Source organism: Anthonomus grandis, chromosome 22 (assembly GCF_022605725.1).
Source record: "Anthonomus grandis grandis chromosome 22, icAntGran1.3, whole genome shotgun sequence".
Classification (NCBI taxonomy): Eukaryota; Metazoa; Arthropoda; class Insecta; order Coleoptera; family Curculionidae; genus Anthonomus; species Anthonomus grandis.
Window position 1 is genome coordinate 6,204,675 of NC_065567.1, and position 18,834 is coordinate 6,223,508.

The following is an 18,834-nucleotide window of genomic DNA, read 5'->3' on the forward strand; positions in this document are numbered from 1 at the left end:
TAAAAAAAAATTAAAACATTATAAATTATTTAGAATATAAAAAATAATAGACCTTGATAAATTAATATTTTATTTAGTTACTCAACTTTACGGAATACCGCCAATTATTAATTAAGAGATATGATAGAAAATCTCGCTTTAAATGTCTTTAGCCACCTTGATATACAAGCTCCGATATTTTGTAAGTTAGATGGTAAATTATATAAAATAGATTTCTAATTATATATATAAATAGTGAAATAAAAGTCGCTTGTTGCTTGTATCGAAATTGTGATTTTTATTCAAATGCAATTTTCCTATAACATATTTAAAAGGCTATGGGCCAGAAAAATAATACGGTGCCCTACGTCAGTTTCGTGTTAATTAAATTTACCGTTAAGTGCAATTATGAATGTTAATAAAATTCGACGAAACACTGGGCAATTTGATGGTGAACCTTATAGTATTTGGAAATTCCGTTTAGTCCGAGCTATATTGTCGATTGTCTTAGAAGAAGACGCTTTAAAAGTAATTGATGAAGAAGCTCCCCAGGAACTTTACAAAAAGTTGAAGAAATTATACACTTCAGTTTTGGCCAAAAATATTATCAATGAATGCCTTAATGGCACAATAGGTATTGTTATCGAAGTAGCAAGATCTCGTCAAATTATTGAAAAACTAAAGTTCCACCTATGAAAGAAAGAGCCTAGCAACACCATAATTGGTCTAAAAGAAATTGGTTAGCTTAAAGTGGTGCAGAGTTAACAAAATATTTCCAACCATTTGATGAACTGAGCTTTTGACTGCTGGAGGAAGTTTAACAGAGATGTCTAAAATATCTCGTCTCCTTCTTGTCTTGCGCAATCCTAGATGGTAGCATAACTGCAACCTATATATTAAAGGATGATGGTTTAAGCCTTGTTTTGTCAAGACAAAACTGACAGACTGCGAAACAAAACTATACAGTGAGAAAAACGTTACTAGTAGCAAAGTATTACATACATAGAAAAGCTTCCTTGTAGAAAAGTTTTGTATTTAATAAAAATAAATACAATTTCTACAAAGCAACATTTTCTTACCAACCAATAAAGAGGCATTATTCAGATGAAAGTCATGATGAATGATGACAGTTTAACCAAAACTCTCTATTTAATCCTAAACACATGTTTCGGTAACGATACGTAAACTAAACTAGAACATGTCAGGAATTATAAAGACTAATTAATAACTAAGTGGAGGGAGAATATAGGATTTTCATTTGTCTTAATCTACGACTTCTACAAAGTGACCAGATTTTAAACGTGTTCGGCCAAACAATTGAAGGATCATTGTTCCATATTTCACATAAGCTACATATTCTTTAAATCTGGCATTAATTGATCTTTTTATTTGCCCTATGTACTTTCTATCACAATCGTCCCGAAACATGTGGCGGCAATTAAATTCAAGCTTTTAGTTAGTGGTAAGATTGTCCTTATGATTTGAGTGTCACACGAAAGGTTCCAACCTTAAGATTATGACGACAGATGAAAATCATCAAAAATTTGGACGTCAATACCGCTACAATATGAAATTAAAAGAATGTGGTCATAAAAATTATTTAGTCAAAGACTGTTGACTCAAAAGAACTTCAGCAAAAAGGAGAAGAACCTTAAGAATGTACTTTACGAATCATTTATACTGGACGAGATTTTGACGCTTTTACACGGTAAAAAAGGACCTAAGTCGACTTATGACACTGAGTTGTAAAAGATGATGTATCACACGCGATACGTCACCATTTACAACTTTTTCTATACTTAAGTCTTTTTTCCTTCGAAAAATTCGAGTAATAGTCGCATAAAACATACAATTAAAAAAAGCGGTAAACTTTTTTAGATTTGCGTTTGACTTAAGTAATTTTTTGACTTGTACGACAGAATAGATGCTATATTCAATAAATAACATTATATATTTAATAAACTTTATATGGCTATAACTCTAATAATTGGTCTAGAGGCTACACAAAAAAAGGTTAATGAGTGAGGCAGTCAGAAAAACTCTGTTCAATTAGAAAGAAATGAGCAATTACTGCTCGATTGCTGACTGATAAAACTAAGGGCCTTACCTGGGGCTAGATTAACACAAATAAACGTGAAGTTATAATAGAAATATATGTTGTGGCTAATTTAATGAGATGCTTGCTGCTTAGCGACAGTGGAGCATCTGGGGAAGCCTAAAGTCGTAAAACAAATAGAAATCCTATTACCGTCTATCTAAATATTGGAATGTGACATTATGTTATTTGATATAAACTAAGATACTACAAGGGGACCGATGTGCCCCGGTGAGAATATTTTAATATTCCAAAACTTGACAGAACAATAATTGTGTTATTTTTATATAATGTTCAAGTTTTTGTCTGACTTTATGACTGTTAAGTGAATTTGAAATTGAAGACACCCATTGGCTTAGAGCAACTTTGACGGGTATTAACCCACATTTTAAATCTGATTTTACATTCAGGTGTCGAACTCATACCGATAAGAAATATATATTATAAAACTTTATTAGGAATATATTATATAATAATCATCCTTATGTTGAATGCTAAACCTATCTAATGTTCATCGGTAATGTGCCTTGAAAACTATTACCCTGTTTAACTTACCCTCATTAGCAAATAGCCAAGAGCTTGGATCGAAAATAATATTAGGTTACCGATAAAATAAACATATTATGAATAAAATATTAATTTCAATATGTCTTGATAAATGAATGCTGATGCTAGTAGTAGTAGTGTTGAAAATTTTCGTTTAAGCTTAAGCATTAAATAAATCGAAAACGTGTCCTTTATTCTATGACTAAGCTTATTAAGGAATAAGGTTTTTAGTTACAGATTCAAAACATTAAATTTTTGAAGTAAATTCGTGGTTGATGTCGTCGATTTTCTTTTAGTAACGGCTTTATTCATTCGTCTTTTTGTAGGGCGTTAAAAATGAAAATTGAAAATTACCAAAATCTAACTATGTACAAACAGCATGTTTAAGGTGTGTAAAACAACATGTCTATTTTTTTTATATTTAAATTAATGTAACACACCTTAAAATAATGTAAGACCCTGTTTATTTTCTAAAGAATTGAAATATTTTTCTTAGTCATTAAGATGAAATTTATCGGTCTGACCGAAAAGAGGTCCAGGATATTTACAAAACTAAAGCTAGCTTAGCGGTACCGTAAGTAATTAAATACGGTTTACACTTAGCGTTTCCCCTCGGGAATTATTTTTATGGGTTTCGATATAAGAGTCTGAGATAAATATTTGGTTTATAAAATTCATTTGAGTTTTGGTTACTAAAGAGTGAAGTTATTTAATAAAAACAATAAAGGGTGTTGCGACGTGAAATAAGCTGTGTTGGTTTGGTGTAGTGTTTTACTACAAGAAAGGGTGAGTGTTTTCACAGAGTATGCTTATTTCTATCTTATTGATAACACCGATATTTTAATTAAAAATGTGATTAATTAAATATTTCAATGACCGATTGTTGCTTGTCTTGCTTGTGCTGTTGTGACGATTATTTATTATTTCTTGTTAAGATACTGAGCTGGTCTGGGACCATTGCACGGCTCGTTGGATTTAACAAGGCTTTGTATCTGGAGAGGACCCTTGCGTTTTGGTGTCCATTGCAGCCCTCATTACAAAGTGTGTTATCGTCAAGTGGTCTAGATCGGAGATTGCTGTCCCAATCTCATGTTTTGTGGAAATGTTTTTGGTAGCATTTTGGCTACGGTTTGTGAGTAATGTAGTGCTCACGTTTTGGCATATTGAACGATTGTATATCATTCAATATCAGTACGTTGTCGTTACTGGGACATTTAACAATCGGATAAAAGTAATGAATTGGTGAATAATGAATTTTGATATATTAAAGTAAAGTGGTTAAATGTTGATGAACATGAATTGAATGGTTATCGTAAAAGTAAAATCACTGAGCAAGTTTAAAACATATTAATTCATATTATTCATATTAATGAGTTTTGCTTAACTTCTTTTTATTTAATTAATTTTACGGGAATAAGTGTGCTCAGGTTACTTTTATTCTTTCAGGTCTACACATCAACATATCTACTTTGGAGTCGCCCAAGCGCCCAGTTGTTTTACAAGGTGTTTATTCTATTTTCATGATTTATTTTGATTATTTTGGACTATTTTCAATTTATTTAACGTATTAAAAAATATAAAATTATTTAAATGACGCTCACAGGTTTTAATTATTATACTTATTAGCAATAAACAAATTAAAATTAGTAGGTAGATGAATAAAAAGATCATTACTTTGTCGCTTAGGCCTTTAATCAAGATGAGTAACGCTTTATTTGATTTATACCTGCAATGAGATAAAAATATTCTGCGTATAACCAAAACGTCAGAAGGTTAATAATAGAAATAAGGTAAAATATCATTAACTTAATTCTTCATTCGTCCATTTTAAAACTGATTAAACTTTCAGAAATGTAATAATAAAAGACAACAAATCTGCATAAAACATAACAACATCAACAATACTTTATTTTAAGATATTATTATATAAATAGTTGTTATTATGGAGAACAAGATGTTTGCTTGTTAGTCAATGAATTTGGCAATTTTTCAATCTCACAAACTAAGCCAGCATCGAGTCGTTCAATGACACTAAGCGATGGACGCGCGAAGCGTCTACTACGATGACTAGCAGTAATTATTTCAAACAATAGTTATCAGAGGAGTGGCACGCAAGATACAGCCAGAGACAACCAAATTTTTTTTTTTGGTTGTCTTTGATACAGGATACGTTAAAAGACTAATATGCCCAGCCAATGACAATTGAAGATGGGACCAAAAACCGATTGATCCTTTCGTTAACGTCCGTAAAATTTCGCGTGCGATTGGGGGGGATCGGAATTGGTCCTACTCGGAATTTGTCCTACGTTTACGAATCCGGCCGAACGGTTAAAAACAGTGTTGTCAGAACTATAAAATATTCTTAGCAATGTGACCGAAATTCAGTATTCAGTTCAGGGAGGGGGATACTGTGTGAAATTGAATGTGATACCAACCATACAACAACTACAACGAATAAGGCCGTTCAACCTAGAACTTATTGTTGGGGTGTGTGTGTGTGTTGCAAAAATGGAAGGATTTGGTAATTAAAGATTTTTTGATCAAGAATTTATTAATGAAGCCAGAAGGTATGAAACTTTTAATAAAATTTAAATTTAAAATTAAATCAGTTTTATACATATACAAATTATTATAAAATAGACAATATAATTATGAGAAAAATCGAAGTTTTATGACCAATATGCTCTATTTTTTTTTTAAATATACGAAACATGATCCAACCTTGAGCCAACCTAACTCGCCCTAACTTTGTCTAATCCAATGATAACGACTGGACATCAATTTAAGCATTATTAAAATTAATTGGCTACACAACGTCCTGGTGACTTGGGTTGGCCCAAGGTTGGGTTAGGTTTTGAATATTTGAAGAAAATAGAGAATATTGGTCATAAAACTTCGATTTACCTCATAAATTGCCTATTTTACTTGGATCGTTACGTTATTGCCCGGCCATTATCGTTAATGTGCGAATTTTCATCATTGACCGTAACATATACACTATACAGAATACCCCATATTTCCATATAACTTAATAATACAGTTGCCGCCCGCGTGCGCCATCTAGCTATTAACAGTTGCGACACAGACAATCCATCGCATCGATCGCTATTTAGCTGCCGAAATTCGTAAATACGGCGTTGTCAAATATAAATACCTCCTATACTTGCTTCTATATCGAAATACAAACCCAGGATTTTCGAGGAAAAGCCGAACCGTTCCGATCGACCGTGGGACAAAATCTAAGTAGGACTAATTCCGCCTTCTCGCGATTGGCATTGGCATAGTATCTTTGTTTTGTTTTCCCTAACCCACAGATGTAAATAAATCCGCACGTGCGGAGCTATTTACATCTGTGCCCTAACCTATAGATTGCAGATTTTTGTTTTTGTTACGTCCTGTTATTAATATTTAATTATTTATGTATATTATATATATTTATGTACATGTATGTATATCATTATTGTTAGATATATATTTCTACATATTAATATTCTTTCATACAATGATTATTATAAATACTAATAATAATCATAATATTATTTACTAATATCTGCACATACAGTATATCATTTATTTTGCATAAATTCCGTTAGTCACCAATGTTAATCTTTTTCTACATTTTTGTTATGCTTAGGTCAGGTAAAATATTTCACTCTCTCGAAACCCGAAACGGGATCAGATATACGCAATTAATTATCGGAAGATAAGTCGCAGCTTGTCTGTAAAATTTTGGGTGACATAATAAAAATATAATATAAATATGATAAACAAAATAAAAATAAAATCTTTGATGAACGCTTTCCGTTGTTTAATATTAAAAACCCTCGTAACATATCAGAAGTGGTATAACCCTACGTGTTAAAATGTGTGTTAATATCGATTATGATGGCTCCCAAAGTGACAAAAGTGGTGGTGAAAACTCAGAAAAAAGACAAAGCCGGGGAAACGCGAAACAAATAAAAGAAAGGGTGCGGAAAAGACCTCCGAGTTCATCCATTTCAACCAGTAGTAGTGATAGTGAATCGGAGTACGTGTCCCGAAAACAAAAAAAGACTAAAATTGAGGAAATAATTTCAAAAAAAGTACATGCCCTCATTAAAAAAATGCAAATGCCGGGTAATAGTGCGCCATTAAATAATGCAGTAGTGATACCGCATAATTCGCCGGGAAATTCGGAAAATTTTTCTCATTGTGAGTTGGTGCCGAATTTCGATCCGGAAGCCGGTGATATAAACGCGGTTACGTGGATAAATAAAATTGAACAATTGGCTTTAATTTATAGTTGGACTGATTTAAAAAATCATACTTCTTGCAAGCCAAGCTAACAGTTATGGCCAAAATTTGGTACAATGGATTGTCAGATTACAACAAAACATGGGATGAATGGAAAGAGGCAATTTTAAATGCATTTCCATCTCATGCATATTTTGTAGATAACTTAAAAAAAATGCTGAGCAGAAAGAAATTAGCAAAGGAAAGTATGCTTCAATATTATTATTCTAAATGTATGCTGATTAGAAATTGTGATATCTCGGACACCAATGCGGTTTCTTGCATTATTGACGGGTTGCCACCAGAACACCAGGGTACCGCAAAGTCAGCAAATTTTAAAACGCCTGATGAACTCTTTCGTGGGTTTTTGTGTAAGCTCGACAAAGACGGACCAGAAAGAATTGAAATTATAGGTCAAATCTTTAAGAAAGAAAACATCGTTTGTCCAATTTGTAAAAAACCAGGACACCAAGCCCGCAATTGTTATTTCAATAAGGAGACCAACAAGGCGGGACCATCTTCGGACAAAACGCCATATGATAGGAGGGCTACTAAGCAGTGCATGCATTGTCAAAAACTGGGACATCTAAGGGAGGATTGTTGGCACCTCAAGAGTTCCAAGGTACATTTGCTAAAAAGGTCAGTAAAAAATAAAAATTTTATTTTTAATATTATAATTAATAATGTACCATGTCGAGCATATTTAGACACGGGAAGTGAGCTAAATGTAGCACGACTTTTACTTTTAAATAAGTTTACAGATATTTTCCTAAAAACTTCCGATATTGTAATTAAAGGGTTCGGAGGTAACTTTTTGTTTCCAAATGGAAAAGCAGAATTAAAATTTACTTTTAATGATTTTTCTATAAACTCCCAAGTACATTTTGTAGATTTTAATTTGGGAAATATTGAAATAATTGTGGGACAACCCATAATTAATCACAAAGAGGTTTTATTAACAATTCAGGGAAATTCATTTGAAATACAAAAATATACAGGCAAAACTAAAATTCCGATGATTTTAAGGAATGATGTTCAAATCGAACCACATTCTGCTTTAAATGTGCCTGTAGAAATAAACACAAATGACACATTATTGTTTTCTACCACGACGCATAGCAATAAAAATGAAAAATATTCCATTCTCAGCTGTTTACTAAACAAAAATCAAAATTCGATGGTAGTCATTAATAATTGTTCACAAAAACTATGTATGCAGCAAGGCAGAATTTTGGGGCGTGCATTTTCAATTAATTTACCTGCAAATTACTCTAAAATCCTAGAAATCCAATCTGTTAAGTCTTTAAATATAGCAGAAGTAAAATTTAATGAAAATGTATTGAATGAAATAGAAAAATCTCAATTTTTTAAACTTTTAACAAAATTCCAAGACTGTTTTGCTAAGAACACCTCTGAATTGGGTGTAACAGATTTAATTGAGTTCGAAATTAACTTAGAAAAGACGGAACCGATTTTTTATCGCCCGTATAGATACTTAGAAACTGATAAAGCCATTATAAGATCAAAAGTCCAAGATCTATTAGAAAATAACATAATAAGACCTTCAAATTCTGCTTTCGCTAGTCCTGCTGTACTTGTAAAAAAGAAAAATGGCGATCATCGCCTATGTGTCGATTTTCGCAAATTAACTTCCCAGACTATTAAAGATAGATACCCTTTAAATCACATAGAAGACCAGATAAACTACTTAAGAGGAAAAAAATATTGTGCAAGTCTGGATTTGAGCCAAGGCTATTATCAAATTAAAATGGCACAAAACTCAATAAATAAAACAGCTTTTGTTACACAAGATGGACAGTTTGAGTTTCTACGTATGCCATTTGGCGTCTCTAATGCACCAATAACATTTCAGCGACTAATCAATAATCTTTTTGTCAGGTTAAAGGGTAAAATCAGCATATATATAGATGACATTTTACTCTCCGCTGAAACAGTTCAAGAGCTTTTAGAAATTTTAAAAATGGTATTGGAAATTTTGAAAAGCGCAAATTTAAAGTTAAATATCGAAAAATGTTATTTCTTTGAAACATGCATAAATTATTTAGGTTACCAAATCAGTTTAGAGGGAATTAAACCGGGTCAACATAAAATAAATACTGTAGCAAATTTTCCAAAACCCCAAACATTGCATCAAGTACGTCAATTTTTGGGACTAAGTTCGTATTTTAGGAAATTTATTAAAAATCATGCAATGATAATTTCTCCTCTAACCAATTTATTAAAAAAAGATGCTGCATGGACTTGGTCGGAAGCACAAGAAAATGCTTTTAACAAAATTAAAATGTTATTAACCTCCAGACCAATTCTAACTATTTATGACCCAAGTCTAGAAACTCAGCTTCATACCGATGCAAGCTCATCGGGTGTAGCGGGTATTTTATTACAAAACCACGAGGGTCTTTTTTAAACCAGTCATGTATTTTAGTAGAGCCACTAGCAGAGACGAAAAAGTTTTTCATTCTTATGAACTCGAAACATTAGCTTTAGTCGAGTCAATCAAAAGGTTCCATATTTATTTGGCAGGGATACATTTTACCGTTATCACTGATTGCGCTGCAGTGCGCTCTACATTTTCAAAGCGCGACTTTCTTCCCCGAATTGCTCGATGGTGGTTAAGCATACAGGATTATGATTTTGAAATAAATCATCGCCCTGGAAACAAAATGCTCCACGTCGACGCACTTAGTCGAAATATCCCTACATCTAATAATATCCTAACTATTGGAACACAAGATTGGTTCCTAAGCATTCAATTGCAAGATCCGGCATTAAATCTAATTTACAAAAAATTAAAATCTCACGATTGTGACAAACAAACAAAAAATACATATGTTATAAAAGATCACAGACTTTATAGGAAAACCGCAGATAAAAAAGAAAAAGTTGTCATTCCTAAATCTGCAAGATTTAATATTCTGCGGAAATACCATGATGATATTGGCCATTTAGGCTATAAAAAATGTGAATCACTAATTAAAAGTACATTTTGGTTTAAAGGAATGACAAAATTTATAAAAAAATATGTTTTTGCCTGTCTAGACTGTGCATATAAACGGGGTCAATACGGAAGAAAAGAGGGTTTTCTTTTCCCAATTGACAAACCAAATCAGCCTTTACACACATGGCATATTGACCATCTAGGCCCATATACAAAAAGTGTAGGTGGATATTCTTACATATTAATGGTAGTTGACTCATACTCTAAATATTTATTTGCAAGACCATCAAAAACCGTTCAATCGGGTGAAACAATAAAACATTTAAAAGACCTTTTTAGTTTTTTTTCTGTGCCTAAAAGAATTGTTTCAGATTGCGGAAAGGCTTTCAAAAGTAAACAGTTTAAAGACTTTTCTCAAGAATACAAATTTCAACACATTTTAAATGCTGTAGCTTCACCCAGATCAAATGGTCAAGTGGAAAGGTATAACCTAACTTTAACAACTGCCATTAATACAAGTATATCTGATGAAAGCGAATGGTGTTTAGTTTTACCGGATGTGGTATGGGGTATTAATAACTCCATAAATTCGAGTACAGGAATGTCTCCTCACAAATTAATGTTTGGGTTTGACCAACTTAAACATCCTGCTTTAGACTGTACCAATCCAAAGGTAAACAGAACACAAGATTCGCAAAGTGCAAAAAAAAAATGGATAAACAGGCATTAAAAATGAAACGAATTTTTGATTCTAAAAGAAAACCTGCAAAATCCTATAAAGTGGGCGATCTAGTACTGTGGGCTGGTTCAGGAACCGCAAACACAGATGTATATAAAAAAACGGGTCTTAAATATGGAGGCCCATATAAAATTAGCAAAGTCCATTCAAATGACAGATATACAATTTCTGCTTTAAAGGGCATGAAAGGGTATAAGAAGTACTCAGTAACTGTCCCGGTGGATCAGGTAAAAGTATATACTGGTGGAGTTTGGGAACAATCCGCTTCGGATAGTTCAATAAATAGTACAGATGAACTTTTAGATTTGTTAGAGGGATAAAAAAAAAAAAAAAAAAAAATTAAAAAAAAAATAAAAAAAAAAATAGAGCTCTAATGGGAGCATAAAACTAAAATAATAAAAATAAACTAAAAACGCCTTTATGGGCATAAAAAAAAAACAGAGCTCTAATGAGAGCATAAAACTAAAATAATAAAAATAAACTAAAAACGCCTTTATGGGCATAAAATAAAAAAAAAAAAAAAAACAGAGCTCTAATGGGAGCATAAAACTAAAATAATAAAAATAAACTAAAAACGCTTTTATGGGCATAAAAAAAAAGAAAAAAAAAACGGAGCTCTAATGGGAGCATAAAACCAACAAAACAAAAATTGAATGCTCATAGAAAAAAAAAAGAGACAAAAGGCAAAATGCTTACCACGAGGTAAGCATTTTGGGCATAAAATAAAAAAAAAAAAAAAAACAGAGCTCTAATGGGAGCATAAAACTAAAATAATAAAAATAAACTAAAAACGCTTTTATGGGCATAAAAAAAAAAGAAAAAAAAACGGAGCTCTAATGGGAGCATAAAACCAACAAAACAAAAATTGAATGCTCATAGAAAAAAAAAAGAGACAAAAGGCAAAATGCTTATATAAATTGAAATGATATTTTATTGTTTTCAGAGAAAATAAAAGGAAGTCGAGGACGACCAAAAAGTAGGATGGCCGAGTATTACGTCCTGTTATTAATATTTAATTATTTATGTATATCATATATATTTATGTACATGTATGTATATCATTATTGTTAGATATATATTTATACATATTTATTTTCTTTCATACAATGATTATTATAAATACTAATAATAATCATAATATTATTTACTAATATCTGCACATACAGTATATCATTTTTTTTGCATAAATTCCGTTAGTCACCAATGCTAATCTTTTTCTACATTTTTGTTATGCTTAGGTCAGGTAAAATATTTCACTCTCTCGAAACCCGAAACGGGATCAGATATACGCAATTAATTATCGGAAGATAAGTCGCAGCTTGTCTGTAAAATTTTGGGTGACAAATAAAATCTTTGATGAACGCTTTCCGTTGTTTAATATTAAAAACCCTCGTAACATTTTATTTGCTTTGCTTCCTGAATGATTTAATTATCACCGATAATTATTATTTAAATCGATTTTGCCACTATTTGAGTGCTCAGAGCAATCATAGTGCTTAGTGTTAACTCCGTTGTCTATAATATTCGGTTCTACACTAATTTTGAGTTCAAAAACAAACATTTTAGTGTTTGATTTTCAATTTCTAGTAAACTGTCCAGTGATTTCTTTCCTCTATAATTTCTTTTTTAGCTGCTGCAGTATCTGTTTACGATAATTATGGCAACACTAAGGTAAGAAATAATTTTTTTAGGTCTAATCTGAATTATGTATTTTCCAGCCAACAAAATGCAATCTGCGAAGTCTGTGAGAAGGAATTTTCAAGCACATTTACGAGAAACAGACATCTTTAAGAAGTTCCACCCAGAATTTTTTGGCCAGGAATACAAGAAACACATTATATGTCCAATGTGTACCAACGATACCTAGACATTTTCTTATTTTAATAGTTTAAACAAACATTTTTGTTTAATATTCACAAAATAAAGATTAAACAATCATTTTTAAATTTTAGGAATTTCAAAGAATATACCTCTTATAGAGAACAAAGTAAGAGGGAAGTCGATTATGCTTGTCAGACCCAAAATAAATTTAAGAATGGAGAGGAACATATATTTTACAATTGTAACAGGAGCAACATCAGAGGTTGTATAAACTCTTAGTTATCAGACATAATTGTATATTTTGTTGTTTACTTTTAGGATTTAATAGCTCTTGTAAAATGAGAAACATTAAGTCGGGGGGAAACATATGCATCAAGGGACATGCCCGTCAAGAATTTTAGTTAAGGTTTAAAGAATAATATTGCATTAATTTTTATATTCCTAGACTAATTCATAATTTTAATCCTTTGTAGGATCAGTTGTGATCAGAAGTGCTAGTTTACAGACCAAGCTTGATGGATTTAGTTTCTTCTCTACCAATTTAGTTTTAAGTTGTTGATATAATATAATATAATACATTTTAATATAGTATAGAGTCCGAAGTATAGTTTATTTTAAAAATTATTATTATAAAATTTAAAGTATATTTGCTAAAAGTTAAAACATTTCACTAAGCTAGTCGACATTAAGATATTTGATAAATATGATGGGAATTTTTTAATTTCAAAGTAATTTCAAAACTGTCATCACAATGATTTATATAGTTTTCAAATTGTATTGGCATTGACAATTATTATATTATGAAAATTTTAAATAATCGATACCTATCATAGGAATATGACATGTAAGAAGTAATTTCATAGTAAATTTTAATGTAATACCATAAAAAACATCTATAAAACAAGCTAAAATAAAAATACCAAAAAAACATTAGTGTTATCGTTAATAATAATGCCAATATTTTTGGATGGTTTAATGTTTTATATATACCGTACTCACTCATGCACTTGTACTTATTTACTAAAGAAACCTAGACTTGTGTCCTGAGGGTGACTGGTTTTTGTTTTTTTTTTTTTTAATTTGTGACTCCATGCAACACTGTCTATTTTCATTTTCTTAAAAATCTTGATCACGCTGTAATTATATGTAAAAAAATCATTAATTTAAGAATCTATAACAGCTACAAATATTTCTTTATTGAGCGTCTTTTATATGCACATCGCATTTCTTTTTCGATCTAAAATATAAATGCCTAACAAAACAAAGTCCTATATTAGCAAATGTATAGGTCAGAGATGCCAAATCTCGCTGTTTAACTACAGGCATCGAAAAATTCGTATTTTGAATTTTGGCGGCACGCCTCTGTAGTGCCGGAATGCTCTCATTGGCTGGGCATATTCGTCTTTTAACGTATGCTCGCAAGAAACCCCGTCGCAAATAATTAGTAAAAACTGAAAAGATGGACGCACCAGTGTTTTTAACTATTTCAAGCCTTGAGTATAGAAGGGCTGGACATGCGACAGTACCCAAATAACAGAACGATCATCTTCAATTAAATTCACAAAAGATTAGACTACATTCTTTCATTGTAGACAAACGTTTGTTTTACTTCTCTGTACTTTAAAAATTCATTACAAATTATAAGTTCTAATTTGTAAACTTGTTAAAAATTGTTTAAAGCAGATTTCCAATAAATAATTTAATAAAACCAGTAAATTAATGCAGCAAGTGATATAATAAAGCATTAAGGTATACTCTGTGAGAAACACTCACCCAATTAATGGATTTTAGTAAAACACAAAGCTTTTCACAAAATAACACAGGAATCAACTAGCCACTTTCAAAACTTTTTAACCAATGAATATATAAACTCAATTTACTAAACCTGTACTCCATAAAATTATAATATCGGTTCCTGTTAGTGTTTATGTAACATAATCTCTCAAATAGGCCAATAAAATAATAATAGTTGACTATTTCTTTTTGGTCCGACTCCGTATAGCTAATAAAGCATCTGGCTTTTATTTGTTGGTTTTAGTTTCGACCATAATATTAAATTTATAGAGGAATTATTATATTAAATAAAAAAATAGATGTCTTAAATTTTTGATTTTATCCGTGCGAAGTGGTTTGAAGTGTGTCAAGCAATCTTCTTTATTTTACATACTATGAAGGTACAATAGGTCGTAAGTATTAAGACGTTTTAATAATTTAATTTGTATTTGGTGATAAGAAACGTTGGGCTGAGTTTATTTTGATTTTATTTTTATTGGTGCTGCATATTTAATTCCTTTTCAATTTGTAATAAATCTTTCGTGTTTGGCTTGGTAGATAGCTAAAGAAAAATCAATGACAATTCAAAAGAGAAAAAGGATTCATATCGTGGACTCCTCTTCAGATGAAGACGAACCAACTCTTACTTCCAGCGACTCAGTCAGTGACATCACTGAAGAAAATATAATTTCCAATTTTGCTGGAATGGTTGGAAATTTAGTCAAACCAGTTGAATTTTAAATGAAAAACAAAACAGCTAGAGTTGACGAAGCAAATTTATTAGCAAACGTTCCACATTTCAATCCTGAGGCTAAGGACAAACAGTAGCAAGATGGTGTGACAGAATTGACGAATGAAAAAGTGTTTATAATTGGAGTGATGAACGTACTAATTATAATGTACTAACCAAGTTGGAAGGACTGGCAAGTATCTTGCATCAATTTACTTTACCTGACAAGAAATGATGCAATGCACTAAGCATGGACACGAATCATCCTTAACCTACTATTACGAAAAGGAAGCATTATTTAACCAATGCAAAGTAACTGGTGAAGATGCAATCTCGTGTCTGATTAGACTTATAATCAGATTGTGTAACTGAAGAATCTCCACTGAATTACCTTAGAACTTGAGAGATACCAATCACGGATTCAAACAGATAATTGAAAGGCAATTTGGAAAGGCCAAAGAACAGCTCATCTACTTTAAACGCCAAGGAAATCGAGCCCAAGATTGTACAAACCGACGTAAGAAACCTCAAAAGAGCAACGAACGAATACTGAAAGGGTATTGTGACCAGAAACACAAATTAATAAAAAATATTTCAGCTATGGGCACTATTTTGCACAGTTTTGTGGATTTTGGATCGAGTTGAAATCTTATTCGTTTAACTGATTCTAAAATAACTGATTCTGATACAAGAAAAAAATATGGTTCAAGTTATATAAAGGCTTTGGGTAAAATAACATTGGATATAAAGATAGACGACGTCAAATGATAAGTGGAGGTTCTTGTGGATCCAGATCATTTGTAAGTCGTACCAAAATTAATTGGTTGGAACAACCGGGCTTACTAGTGCTAAAAGATAGCAAAGAACTAAAGTTTGTCGAAAAGTATTAGCAAACAAAACCAAAGAAAATATCGCTTAAATTGGTTAACTAAAAAAGCATGTTATTAATTTACCTGTTTATTGTAGGAAATCATTTGAAGGCAATTACTAGTATTCCAGTAGAAGAAAACAACGCTCAAAAACAACAAACGCTCCGGAAGTATTTCAACGTCTAATGAATAAGATTTTGGGACCATATAGAAATATTACTGCAGTATATTTAGATTATTCTTCCAAGTAAGACATGTGAAGAAAACATAAATAGTCTGCATCTTCGAAAATCTAACATTAAGCCTAAAAAAATGTATGTTTTTATTCTTCTTAATCAACTTTTCTTTTAAAAAATTTGCAATTTCAGATACCCATTGGTTTAGAGTAACTTTGACAGATAATAAACCACATTTTAAATTTGATTTTACAAAAATATTAGTATATTGTCACCGAATAATAATTACAATATCGATTTGAGCTGAAGCAAAATAAAAAACTTCCTTCTGCTTCATATAATGAGGCTTCTGCTTTATATAATCAATGCGCACAACAACTTATTTACAAAATTTCAAAAACTTGATTAAACTGAAAATGAAAAAACTGAAATCAAATATAATGACGATTCAGTGCGAGCAAGCAATAAAAGAAGAAATAAAATCTTTATTAATAAATAAGATATGGTCCTTAGTCGACAAACCGTTAAATGAAAATATAGTCGATTGTAAGTGGATATTTAACATTTAAAACGGTATCAAAGTACCCATATATATTTCAAGTGATTGAAATATATAGACTTTGACGATATCTATGACAATCCACAAATACATAAAGCAAGATAAAGCTCGAGGTCTTAATCAACAATATTTATTAGATTACGATAAAGCTCTTGCACTCGTGGCTAGAATCGCAACTTTTCAACTGCTAATAATTCTAGCTAATCAATATTATTTATTGTTACATCAAATTGACGTGTAAAAAGCATATTAAATTAAAAAAATTATATGCGTATACCCGAAGGTTCCACAGCTAAATATAACCAAGTCTGTAATCGAAATAAATCAATCATTATACGGTTACATTAACAGCCAGCAAGATGCTAGTTTGCACGTTTTAATGATGTATTAATTAAGCACGACTTTAAAAATTCCGAAATATATTTCTTAAATAAGGGGAAATATAATTAAAAATACCTATGTAGTATTATATGTTGATGACGTAATAATTACCAAAGGCAATACAGACATCGTGACTCTGCTTCTTAGGTATTAAGGTAACCTAAAATAAAAATTGTTAAACCTATTTTATTCTTTTCTTTTTATTTTCAATTTCAAGATACATGCGTTTGCCCTTTTAAAACCAAACTGTTTTAATCTATTTTTATTCTATATCGATAGATGCTATTCATGCTATAATCATTAAATAACTATATATATATAATAAACTGTATATGGCAAAATCTTTCTAATAATTGGTCCAGAGGATATACAAAAAAGGTTAATGAGTGAGTCAGCCAGAAAGTAACATTTGAAAGAAGTGGGTAAAAGAACTGGTGGTATGAGGGTGCTGAATTTAATAGTAATGAATATGAGAGAAATAGTTGATCTTTAAAAGTATGGCCAGTATGAGCAAGTTTGTACAAATCTGTTTTTATATTGCGCAATTTTGGTGACCGTACTATTAGGTGTGAAAGCCTCAATTAGGAATGAATCCGCAATTCCTCGAGTGCTGGCTGGTAAGACTGAGGGCCTTACCTCCGGCTTGATTGATACAAATAAATGTGAGGTTATAGTAGAAATTTATCTTCTGTCTAATTTGTTGAGATGCTTACTGTTTAGTGACAGTGGAGCATCTGGGGAAGCCCTTCGTATTTTAGGTGACACTAGCTAGTCGTCAAACAAAGAGAAATCCTATTAACGTATATCTAAATATTGAAATTTAACATTGTGTTAATTGATATATACTGAGATAGATTCTACTTTCTACTGCTAGGGGACCGAGGTTCCCCGGTAAGTTTATTTTAATATACCAAAAGTTGACAGAACAGTAATTGTTTGTGTTATTTTTATATAATATCCGAGTTTTTGTCTGACTTTAAGATGAGGATGACTATTGAATGAATTTGCAATTGCAGGCACCCTTTGGCTTATAGCAACTTTGACAGGCAATAAACTACATTTTAAATCTGATTTTACAAAATACAATTTCTTTAGATCAGGGTTCAGTCCAAGTTTAATTTAAATTTAATATGACCGATTACAAACTAGTTATTACGCCTTTACCAAATAAACTGAAATATAACGACTTTAATTCTGATATAAACATTCATGCACTCTGTCGAAATTTAATAGGATGCTTATTGTAATTGTATTGTAAATTTATTAAGTAGGTGCCAAAATAAAAACAATACAGATTTATGTTAAAGCTTTAAACGTAAAATTACATAACAGGTACAGATATACAGGTAGATAAAAGGTACACTTGAACTGAAATTAGCTTATATCCAAAATTGAATGAATAATATTTTGGTGGGACTATAATATTTATGAAGACTTTGAAGTTAAAAATAATTAAATAGATCTCAAAAGTATAACAGGATCAATTTCTAAATTATTTGAAAATTATACAGTGTCTTGCAATACCAATAGACAATATTCTGCAGGCATTCTGCCTCGTCTACAGAAGCAAAGTATATCGCACTTTTTGAGGGCCTACGGGAAGCTTTATCACTTGAATCTCATTTAAAAGATATTAATTCCATTTTAAAAGAGCCAATTATTTATATAGGGTTACTGGTAATTCGATACATTCCTTTGGAGATGTGATAGGGGAGGGGGTAAGAAGTAAATTGAACCCTAATATGTATTATGCAAAAGTTGATAGTTTTCGACATATTTAATTTTTTCTGTTTTTCTTCAAAATGTAGACCTTAGTGGTTTAAAAGGCAGTTTCCAGAAAATCCGCTGTATATTTTTTTAACTTTTTAGGCAAAATACATGCTCAACACAATAGTGTTACGTTTGTAATGGCAAAAGTCCCGCAAATAGTTGTAA

General features: G+C 31.2%; 1 protein-coding gene and 1 long non-coding RNA gene across 2 annotated transcripts in view; one reads left to right on the forward strand and one right to left on the reverse strand.

Annotated features, from left to right (window-relative positions):
- Positions 1–18,834, reverse strand: part of LOC126748708 (transcription factor SPT20 homolog) — a 70,177-nt gene that overhangs the window by 44,576 nt on the left and 6,767 nt on the right. The window lies entirely within an intron of this gene.
- Positions 12,000–12,942, forward strand: LOC126748709 (uncharacterized). The gene is made up of 3 exons (XR_007664803.1): positions 12,000–12,261; positions 12,309–12,673; positions 12,730–12,942. It is a non-coding gene; the product is annotated as an uncharacterized LOC126748709 (long non-coding RNA).